Here is a 12,537-nt window from a genome sequence, read left to right as displayed (position 1 = left end):
GTTCCCTACCACATGTCAACCGGCAGGTTTCGGTGAGGAAATGGTGGTAACAAGTCAGCTCTTACCGTAGACATGAGCGGAGAGCTCGCGTCGTTGCTCGTGCACCTGTCAAAGAGGCAGCTGTGGACTTTCTTGCCTCCTCCGACCAGCCGCCCCCGAACGTGGGATGCTTCCACCGTGGAGGAGGGGAAAAAAATAAAATCTCAGCCCGGCCCCAACGGCTGCCTTCGCTTCGCCTCGTCGAGAAACGTGGCTTCCTTCAGAGACACTGGCGGTCACCACACCCGTGGCCACACCCCTCCGACTTTCACTAAAACACTAGTAACACAATAAGCAGATAAGGGATTTTCCAGAATTATCCTAGTAAATTTGTCTAATAACATTTGAATCGCTCTGCCGTCTAGTTTTTTTTTTATTAATTTTTTTAAATATTGTATTTATTTATTTATTTTTCCTTGTCCTTCACTCTCACTTTCCTCATCCACGAATCTTTCATCCTCGCTCAAATTAATGAGGAAATTGTCGCTTTTTCTGTCTGAATCGCTCTTGCTGCTGGTGGCCATGATTGTAAAAAATGTGCGGATATGAGGATCTCCACAACCCGTGACGTCACGCGCACATCGTCTGCTACTTCCGGTACAGGCAAGGCTTTTTTATTAGCGACCAAAAGTTGCAAACTTTATCGTCGATGTTCTCTACTAAATCCTTTCAGCAAAAATATGGCAATATCGCGAAATGATCAAGTATGACACATAGAATGGACCTGCTATCCCCGTTTAAATAAGAACATCTCATTTCAGTAAGCCTTTAAACTTAGAGTCAGTTTTGTGGTGTCGGTTACATGGTATATGTTATCATTAGTTTTTTCAATATTATCCAAACTGCGGCGTGAGGGCCATTTGTGGCCAGCAGCTCGGGTGTTGTTGGCCCACAATGTATTGTCGAGAAAAAAATAACTGCGAAATTTAAGGAAAAAAATAACGAAAAAAGACGTAATGTAATTGTAACCCGGGTGACAAAACCCCATTAAATATCCTTTCAAAACCCCATTGAATATCCTTTCTAATTAAATATATTTCTATTTAAATATAATTTTACTTAAATATCCTTTCTATTTGAATAACCTTTCAGATCCCAATTAAATATCCTATTTATTTTTGTCGTCCAAGCTGTCCTTGCGTGCGTCATTACGTCACGCAGTCACGTGACCTATCGCGGGGTTTATAAAACCCGGTAGTGGGCTGCTTCCAGGAAAAGCGAGAGTGACACGTTGGGTGACGTTGCTGCAGGAGTCGACTACTTGAGCCGTGGGTCGTCGTGCGAGAGTGTTTAAGTGTGATTTATCTGCGGAATTGGCCAGATTGGATGGTGAGCTAGAACCTGAACTAGAGTCTGACGCTTTATGCCTGGAACCGAACCAACTGAACTGAATCCACCCAACCGAGCCCCGGGCGGGTAGGAGGCTTCTCAGCAGCCGCTAGTGAAGGGTCCGGCAACACCGATGTATCGGCGCATGCGTCGAGCTCATAGAGCGAAACCCTGTGTCGGTGTGCGCTGTTTTGGTCACGTGACCGATACGCGAACTGTGTTGCACTGACACCTGCGCGCCAACCTGTGTTTATAAGGAAGTGCATCTGTCAAAGAGATGCTGCTGCCAACAGAATCGCCGCACTTCTGTCGTTGGTCATTTATCGTCGTCGGAGATCACTTCCACCGTGTGGGAATATTTTGATCATATATCGCGAAAAAATTATATTTGTATTCATTTATGTTTCCTTGTCGTTTCATCCTGTTCTCTCAAAGTTTCTAGCAATGTCCCACCCACACAAACATCATATTGTTTAATAATAATAATGGATTAGATTTATATCGCGCTTTTCTATCTTTAGATACTCAAAGCGCTCACAGAGAAATTGGAACCCGTCATTCATTCACACCTGGTGGTGGTAAGCTACATCAGTAGCCAAAGCTGCCCTGGGGTAGACTGACGGAAGTGTGGCTGTCATTTGCGCCTACGGCCCCTCCGACCACCACCAATCATTCATTCACCAGTGTGAGCGGCACCGGGGGCAAGGGGTGAAGTGTCCTGCCCAAGGACACAACGGCAGTGATTTGGATGTCAATAGGTGGAAAGCGAACCTGCAACCCTCAGGTTTCTAGGACGGCCGCTCTACCCACTACGCCACTACGGTAATAAATAATCTCTTCGATAGTTCAGTTGGTAGAGTGGAAGACTGTAGTTGTTCATGCTGAGTTCCTAAGTGCACTTGTACAAATCCAGCTCGAACCCATTAGCTTTTTACCAAGAATTGATTAACGTGGAGCCCGACTTAAACAAGTTGAAAAACTTATTGGGGTGTTACCATTTAGTGGTCAATTGTACGGAATATGTACTCTACTGTGCAATCTACTAATAAAAGTTTCAATCAATCAACAGTGCGTATTCAGAGCGCATGTAAAAAAAAATAAAAAAAATTCCAAGTCCACAAGTATCCTCATTCACAACACGCTCTTTTAGATTTCCATGTTATGATATATGTGCATACCAATTAATGGTCAATTGTGCGGAAAATGTACTGAACTGTGCAATCTACTAATAAAAGTTTTAATTAATCAATCAGGTTCACATTCTTTATTGACTGTATCTAAAAAAGATAAAAATATATTTTTATTTAAATGAAGGTATGAAATAATCCTAAATGAAATACAATGACTTGGTTTATATTATTGTATACCGATATACTAGGTTTCCATGAAATCAGTGTCAGTTGAGCCGGTCCATAGGTTGCATGTAGGGATTTTTAATGTCCAGCAGATGTCAGTATTTAGTGACACAGTATTGACATAGTATCAATACAGTTTTGCAATGAGTCGAAACGATACATGAAGCCTCATCAACTCATCACTAGCAGCTGCTCTGTTTTTTCCCTTTGGTTACCATAACGCAACATGTTCATTTCGGTCTGCTTGAAAATTCACTTTTCCCCCGTCCCTTCACTAAAACCCCTCCGGACACTGCCACCACTAAGTGGACTTTGCTGGGTCGTTTAATGAACTCTCAACTCGTGTTGCCCTTATACCATCTTTGGTAAAAACAAGGACTAAATCAAATACTTTATCACATTGTACATATTCAACGTTCTGTGACTTTGTTGAAATTGTGAATGGCCATTCGAATTTACATGTCTGTTTGTTGTTGTTTATTCTTCCTACAATTCTTTAATATAATTTGGTACCATTTAAACTTAAATCCTGTGTTCAGTCTTCATTACTCGCCATTCCTAGAGCTGAATTTAGTTCTTCTGATCTAGCCCAGTTATATCATTCACTGTTTACTTAGTACTTGTAGAGTGCTTTACTAAAGTAACATACAGGCTAAATAATTTTCCATCCATTAATTTTCTACCGCTTGTCCCCTTCGAGGTCATGGAGGGTGCTGGAGCCTACCCCAGCTGAATTCGGGCGGAATTCTGTACCATGAATTGATTAACGTGGACCCCGACTTAAACAAGTTGAAAAACTTATTCGGGTGTTACCATTTAGTGGTCAATTGTACGGAATATGTACTGTACTGTGCAATCTACTAATAAAAGTATCAATCAATCAAAGGCGACGTACACCCTGGACAAGTCACCACCTCATCGCAGGGCCAACACAGATAGACAACATTGTAATTTTGATACCTCTGGCGGTACTGCATCAAAAACGGACATCAGTGTGTAAAAGATATCACCACATGGGCTCAGGAACATTTTTTAAAACCACTGTCAGTAACTACAGTTGTTTGCTACATATGTAAGTGCAAGTTAAAACTCTGCTATGCAAAAAAAAAAAAAAACATTTATCAACAACACCAAGGAACGCCGCCGGCTTTGCTGGGCCCGACCTCATCTAGGATGGACTGATGCAAAGTGGAAAAGTGTTCTGTGGTCTGACGAGTCCACATTTCAAATTATATTTTGAAAGTGTGGACGTGGTGTCCTCCGGAACGAAGAGGAAAATAAGCATCCGGATTGGTATAGGCGCGTAGTTGAAAAGCTAACATCTGTGATGGTATGGGGGTGTATTAGTGCCCAAGGCATGGGTAACTTACACATCTGTGAAGGTACCATTAATTCTGAAAGGTCCATACAGGTTTTGGAGCAACAACATATGTTGTCATCCAAGCAACGTTATCATTGACGCCCCTGCTTATTTCAGCAAGACAATATCAAGCCAAGTGTTACAACAGCGTGGTTTCGTAGTAAAAGAGTGCAGGTACGTTCCCGGCCTGCAAGCAGTCCAGACCTGTCCCCCATCGAAAATACGTGGCGCATTATGAAGCGTAAAATACGACAGTGGAGAACCCGGACTGTTGAACGACTAAAGCTCTACATAAAACAGGAATGGGAAAGAATTCCACTTTCAAAGCTTCAACATTTGGTTTCTTCAGTTTCCAAACATTTATTGAGTGTTGTTAAAAGAAAAGATGACGTAACACAGTGGTGAACATGCCCTTTCCCAACTACTTTGGCACGTGTTGCAGCCATGAAATTTTAAGTTAATTATGATTTGTAAAAAAAAATAAAGTTTGAGTTTGAACATCAAATATCTTGTCTTTGTAGTGCATTCAGTTGAATATGGGTTGAAAAGGATTTTCAAATCATTGTATTCCGTTTATGTTTACATCTAACACAATTTCCCAACTCATATGGAAACGGGGTTTGTATATGTGTATTTGTATATATATACATATATATATATATATATATATATATATATATATATATATATATATATGCGCGTGTGTGTGCGTATGTATGTATGTATATGTATGTATGTATGTATGTGTATATATATATATATATATATATGTATTAGAGATGCGCGGTTTGCGGTCTCATCCGCAGAGTCCGCGGATAAACCGCGATCCGGCGGGTGGCGGTAGATTGATTTGGGCGGGTGGCGGTTGATCCATCCGAAATATTTAATATACATTTTCCAGGGATTGGCAAACTTCACCACTCAAAGTGCCGTTTGGACCCTTGTCTCTAAGTAAAAAAGACAATAGGAGCCGCAAACAAACTCGTAAATATATCTGCTGGCGGTCATCCAGACTACAAGGATGAGGGCGTGCCATGGAACCTTGACTTCAACGTCTTCTACATCATGTACAAACTGCTTGTCAGTCCATCAAAATATTGTATGTGGCTTCCGCTGACACACGCACACGACTACAAGGCATACTGGGTGATACAGAGTACACTGATGGTTGTGATATAAAAAAATTTAACACGCTTACTAATATGCGCCACACTGTGAAGCCACACCAAACAAAAATGACAGACACATTTCTGGAGAACATCCTCACAGTAACGCAACATAAACGCAACACAACAAATACCCAGAATCCTTTGTATCCTTTGCTCTTCCTGACGAGGGTGTAAAATATAGTCAGGAAGAGTCATTGATGCAAAGGATTCTGGGTATTTGTTGTGTTACGTTTATGTTGTGTTACTGTGAGGATGTTCTCCAGAAATATATTTGTCATTTTCTTTTGGTGTGGCTTCACAGTGTGGTGCATATTAAAGTGTTAAAGTTGTTTATATCACAACCATCAGTGTACTCTGTGTCACCCAGTATGCCTTTCAATCTTGTACGTGTTTCTGCTCAAGTTTTATACAACATGTTGCCGGACTGGCAAGCAGTTTGTACATGTTGTAGACGGTGTCAAAGACAATAGCTCCACAGCACGCACTTATTTTAGTTAAATGGATGAGTACCAGCAAATACTAGCGAGAATGGTTGTGGCTCCCGTTGTTGTCGTTAGTCTGTGAAACGGTTCAAGAAAGCTCTTTGAGAGGTAAAGATTGCCGACCCCTGATATATAACAACGGACGGGTGGCGGGCGGTTGCGGTTATGACACAATGTTGGTTCGGGTGGATGGCGAAGGGATGACGACTTTAGTGATGCGGTTGCGGATGATATAATTGCCTATCCGCGCATCTCCAATATGTATAAATATGCCATCAGTGTGTGAATGTGTGTGTGAATGGGCGAATGTGGAAATACTGTCAAAGCGCTTTGGGCTCCTTAAAAAGGGGTAGAAAAGCGCTACAAGTACAACCCATTTACCATTTATATGTATATATCATCCATCCATCCATCTTTTTCCGCTTATGCGAGGTCGGGTCGCGGGGGCAACAGTCTAAGCAGGGAAACCCAGACTTCCCTCTCCCCAGCCACTTCGTTTAGCTCTTCCCGGGGGATCACAAGGCGTTCCCAGGCCAGCCGGGAGACATAGTCTTCCCAACGTGTCCTGGGTCTTCCCCGTGGCCTCCTACCGGTTGGACGTGCCCTAAACACCTCCCTAGGGAGGTGTTCGGGTGGCATCCTGACCAGATGCCCAAACCACCTCATCTGGCTCCTCTCGATGTGGAGGAGCAGCGCCTTTACTTTGAGCTGACAGAGCTTCTCATTCTATCTCTAAGGGAGAGCCCCGCCACCCGGCGGAGGAAACTCATTTCGGCCGCTTGTACCCGTGATCTTATCCTTTCGGTCATGACCCAAAGCTCATGACCATAGGTGAGGATGGGAACGTAGATCGACCGGTAAATTGAGAGCTTTGCCTTCCGGCTCAGCTCCTTCTTCACCACAACGGATCGGTACAACGTCCGCATTACTGAAGACGCCGCACCGATCCGCCTGTCGATCTCACGATCCACTCTTCCCCCACTCGTGAACAAGACTCCTAGGTACTTCAACTCCTCCACTTGGGGCAGGGTTTCCTCCCCAACCCGGAGATGGCATTCCACCCTTTTCCGGGCGAGAACCATGGACTCGGACTTGGAGGTGCTGATTCTCATTCCGGTCGCTTCACACTCTGCTGCGAACCGATCCAGTGAGAGCTGAAGATCCCGGTCAGATGAAGCCATCAGGAGCACATCATCTGCAAAAAGCAGAGACCTAATCCTGCGGTCACCAAACCGGAACCCCTCAACGCCTTGACTGCGCCTAGAAATTCTGTCCATAAAAGTTATGAACAGAATCGGTGACAAAGGACTGCCTAGGCGGAGTCCAACCCTCACTGGAAATGTGTTCGACTTACTGCCGGCAATGCGGACCAAGCTCTGGCACTGATCGTACAGCGAGCGGACCGCCACAATAAGACAGTCCGATACCCCATACTCTCTGAGCACTCCCCACAGGACTTCCCGAGGTACACGGTCGAATGCCTTCACCAAGTCCACGAAGCACATGTAGACTGGTTGGGCAAACTACCATGCACCCTCAAGAACCCTGCGGAGAGTATAGAGCTGGTCCACAGTTCCACGACCAGGACGAAAACCACACTGTTCCTCCTGAATCCGAGGCTCGACTATCCGGCGTAGCCTGCTCTCCAGTACACCTGAATAAACCTTACCGGGAAGGCTGAGGAGTGTGATCCCACGATAGTTGGAACACACCCTCCGGTCCCCCTTCTTAAAGAGAGGAACCACCACCCCGGTCTGCCAATCCAGAGGTACCGCCCCCGATGTCCACGCGATGCTGCAAAGTCTTGTCAACCAAGACAGCCCCACAGCATCCAGAGCCTTAAGGAACTCCGGGCGGGTCTCGTCCACCCCTGGGGCCTTGCCACCGAGGAGCTTTTTAACTACCTCAGCGACCTCAGCCCCAGAAATAGGAGAGTCCATCACAGATTCCCCAGGCACTGCTTCCTCATAGGAAGACGTGTTGGTGGGATTGAGGAGGTCTTCAAAGTATTCCTCCCACCTATCCACAACATCTGCAGTCGAGGTCAGCAGAACACCATCCGCACCATACACGGTGTTGATAGTGCACTGCTTCCCCTTCCTGAGGTGGCGGACGGTGGTCCAGAATCGCTTCGAAGCCGTCCGGAAGTCGTTTTCCATGGCTTCCCCGAACTCCTCCCATGTCCGAGTTTTTGCCTCAGCGACCGCTGAAGCTGCACACCGCCTGGCCTGTCGGTACCCGTCCACTGCCTCCGGAGTCCTATGAGCCAAAGGACTCCTTCTTCAGCTTGACGGCAACCCTCACCGCTGGTGTCCACCAAGGGGTTTTAGGATTGCCGCCCCGACAGGCACCAACTACCTTGCGGCCACAGCTCCGATCAGCCGCCTCGACAATAGAGGTGCGGAACATGGTCCACTTGGACTGAATGTCCAGCACCTCCCTCGTGACATGTTCAAAGTTCTTCCGGAGGTGGGAATTGAAACTTTCTCTGACAGGAGACTCTGCCAGACATTCCCAGCAGACCCTCACAATGCGTTTGGGCCTCCCAGGTCTGTCCGGCATCCTCCCCCACCATCGCAGCCAACTCACCACCAGGTGGTGATCGGTAGAAAGCTCCGCCCCTCTCTTCACCCGAGTGTCAAAAACATAAGGCCGCAAATCCGATGACACAACTACAAAGTCGATCATGGAACTGCGGCCTAGGGTGTCCTGGTGCCAAGTGCACGTATGGACACCCTTATGTTTGAACATGGTGTTTGTTATGGACAAACTGTGACGAGCACAAAAGTCCAATAACAAAACACCACTCGGGTTCAGATCCGGGCGGCCATTCTTCCCAATCACGCCTCTCCAGGTTTCACTGTCGTTGCCAACGTGAGCGTTGAAGTCTCCCAGTAGGACAAGGGAATCACCCGGGGGAGCACTTTCCAGTACTCCCTCGAGTGTTCCCAAAAAGGGTGGGTACTCTGAACTGCTGTTTGGTGCATAAGCAAAAACAACAGTCAGGACCCGCCGCCCCACCCGAAGGCGAATGGAGGCTACCCTTTCGTCCACCGGGTTAAACTCCAACGTGCAGGCTTTGAGCCGGGGGGCAACAAGAATTGCCACCCCAGCCCGTCGCCTCTCACTGCCGGCAACGCCAGAGTGGAAGAGGGTCCAGTCCCTCTCGAGAGAAGTGGTTCCAGAGCCCTTGCTGTGCGTCGAAGTGAGTCCGACTATATCCAGCCGGAACTTCTCAACTTGGCGCACTAGCTCAGGCTCTTTCCCCCCAGTGAGGTGACGTTCCACGTCCCAAGAGCTAGCTTCTGTAGCTGAGGATCGGACCGCCAAGTGCCCTGCCTTCGGCTGCCGCCCAGCTCACATTGCACCCGACCTCTATGGCCCCTGCTATGGGTGGTGAGCCCATTGTAGGGGTGACCCACGTTGCCTTTTCGGGCTGTGACCGGCCGGGCACCATGGGAACAGGCCCGGCCACCAGGCGCTCGCCATCGTGCCCCACCTCCGGGCCTGGCTCCAGAGGGGGGCCCCGGTGACCCGCGTCCGGGCGAGGGAAATCTGGGTCTGTTTTTTCTTCTTCATAAAGGTCTTCAAACTGCTCTTTGTCTGATCCCTCACCTAGAACCTACCAGGGGGCATAAAGCCCCCGGACAACATAGCTCCTAGGATCATTGAGACACGCAAACTCCTCTACCACGATAAGGTGGCAGCTCAGAGAGGAGATATATATATATATATATATATATATATATATATATATATATGTGTATGTATGTATGTATGTATATATATATATATATATATATATATATATATATATATATATATATATATGTGTATGTATATATGTATGTATATATATATATATATATATATATATATAAATATATATATATATATATGTATATATATATATACATATATGTGACATGTATGTTTATGTATATATGTATATATATGTATATATGCACACACGCACACACACGCGCATATATATATATTTATATATATATATATATATATATATATATATATGCCCACACAAGTTATGTATATATTTGAATTGTGGAGCATAGCATTATAGTTTTTATAGTTTTCATATATTTTTAGTTGCTAGAGGTAGATAGCCTTTTAAAGTAAAGTTCTAACCTTTTTTTTTTTTTAAAGGCGCAAAAAACGGTTTGGGTATTGAGAACCTTAAATTTGTGAATTTACAACTTACTCAATCGTATAATGAGGTTGCACAGGTAAAATTCCTTTTCAAGTTTTTTCTCATACTGTGTGGGAGTTTGCGTGTCCTCCCCGTGAATGCGTGGGTTCCCTTCGGGTACTCCGGCTTCCTCCCACTTCCAAAGACATGCACCTGGGGATACATGGCAACACTAAATTGGCCCTAGTATGTGAATGTGAGAGTGATTGTTGTCTGTCTATCTGTGTTGGCCCTGCGATGAGGTGGCGACTTGTCCAGGGTGTACACCGCCTTCCGCCCGATTGTAGCTGAGATAGGAACCAGCACCCACCGCGACCCCAAAGGGAATAAGCGGTAGAAAATGGATGGATTTGTAAATCCAAATAACACATCTTTAAGACAAAGCACACATTTGTCATAAATATTGTTCCAAGATGAAACCGCAGATGCTCTGCCATAATAATCAAGTTCTTTTCACAAGTCCAAAACAGGTGGTAAACAGTCTCTAGATGCAAGTTATGTAGAGTGCAGGTAACATCAATATCTTTCTTGTATCCAACCACACTTTAGTCATAATTGTTGCGCTTAAGAATGTTCTCTATGACTTTAGCTACAAAGTTATTCTGTTGGTTTGGTATTGTCATCACTGCCACAAGTGGTGAAACACTGTATTACCACTGAGTACTTCTGTGGCCTATATAGACCAGTGGTCCCCAACCTTTTTGTATCCGCGGACCGGTCAACGCTTAATAATTTGTCCCACGGCCCAGGGTCCTTTTTTTTTCTTTTTTTTCTTTTCTTCTTTGTCATGAAAAAGGGACGTTGTTGTCATGAAATAGGGAGTTTTTTGTGGTTGGTGCACTATTTGTAAGTGTATATTGTGTTTTTTATGTTGATTTAATAAAAAAAACAAAAAAAACATTTTTATGAAAAATTCTTCTGCGGCCCGGTGGTTGGGGACCACTGATATAGACCACAACTGAGAAAAAATATATTTTTTTTGGCAGCCATAAGGTTAATAATAGCTGGTGTACACTATATATAGTTGTACATTCAAATAAACTAGCCACTGTTGGAAAAAAGCTGCCATTGGAAGAACAGCGCCCCCTTCTGGCTGTAGGGAAGGATCTGGGATATCAGCCCAAGTGCAGGAGATGTATCCTGTTTGCAAGATGACTATTGCACGCTGTTAATCAAAGTATATTTATTTCAATAGAGCAATTACTTTTTCATATTGAAGAGAATCAATTCTAAAGGGACTTAGTCACCTGTTTTACGTCAATCAAACTCTGGTATTTTAGTTATTCTGTTTCATTAATAATTATCATATTGAAACGGCTGCCTACTCATCATTCTACATGAGCTGCACTGACGCTTTGGTCTTTTCACAGAGATAGTTTCTGGCGTGCCAGTTGCATACCAGAAGGCGTCTTGAGTCAGGATTACTTTAGCAAGGGAAAAAACGAATACAAGTAGAAAAGCCAGATAAAGGCCGTAGCTCAGACCTGGATCAAATTGGAAATCTGTAGGATGCACGGAAGAGATGTCCTCACTACTGACTGACTTGAAGTAATACGAATAGTAGACAAGACCTGACAAGGCAGGATGTGCTATACTGTTGGATTTTCTCCCAAAATAAAAACAATCTAGTTGTAAGGGCACTTTAGTTTGTCGCCTATATTTGATTTCAATTGGTTTTCAGTCACACCGCGGAGAGGGAAGTCTTGTCTTGGTTTTTCTGTCTTGTGATTTACGTGTTTTGTTTTGAAAAGTGTGGCAGGGGGCGTGGTCAGCGCGTTCCCTGCGGACGGGGTGTGTGCAGAAATCGGTCATGAAGCAGCTGACAGGTGAGTGGATAATCTCAGCTGGAACGAGTTATCTAATCACCTGTTCCTTTATTAGCAGCGCAGGAGACCGTGATCGGGAGGACGGACGACACTGAGGGGAGCGTGCTGAAAAGCCAGAACCCAGAAGGACTCGAAAAGGGACTTGCAAGAGGGGCTGCAAAGCCTAATTGATTGTTGTGTAAATATTAAAAGTTGTAAAGAACCCTGAGTGAAGTGTGCGGAAGTCACTGATCCAGAAGACGCAGGTACGAGACTTGCTATAGTGGCACCCAACGTCAAAGAAACAAGGAAAAGATGTCGACACCAACCCCCTGGAGGCGTTAGGTCAAGTCCTGTCAGAGGTCTGTGCGGCGACCAAGGTGCTGCAAGTGTTGATGGGCCGGGCGGACGCAGCAGGAGGCTCGGCATCCATGAAGCGGATGGTGGAAGGGGAAGACCCGCAAACATTCCTGGAGGTGTTCGAGACGACGGCGGCAGCGTGCAAATGGCCGGAGGAAGAATGGGGAGCGAGGCTGCTGCCGCTTCTGGCGAGGGAGGCGCAGCGGGCGGCGTTGAGTCTTCCAGCGTCGGCCCGCACGCAATACACCAATCAGCGGCACGCCATCCTCGACCGGGTAGGCAGCAGCCCCGAGGATCATCGTCGGCAATTCCGGGCCATGAAGCTGGCGTCGGAGGGCCGGCCCTTCATCTTCTCTCACCGGCTGAGGGATGCCGCAACCAGATGGCTCCAGCCCAACGGCCAAGACCCCAAGATGCTGGAAGCAGTGGTA

This window comes from Nerophis ophidion, linkage group LG03 (genome assembly GCF_033978795.1).
Source record: "Nerophis ophidion isolate RoL-2023_Sa linkage group LG03, RoL_Noph_v1.0, whole genome shotgun sequence".
NCBI lineage: Eukaryota > Metazoa > Chordata > Actinopteri > Syngnathiformes > Syngnathidae > Nerophis > Nerophis ophidion.
This window is presented reverse-complemented; position numbering follows the sequence as displayed.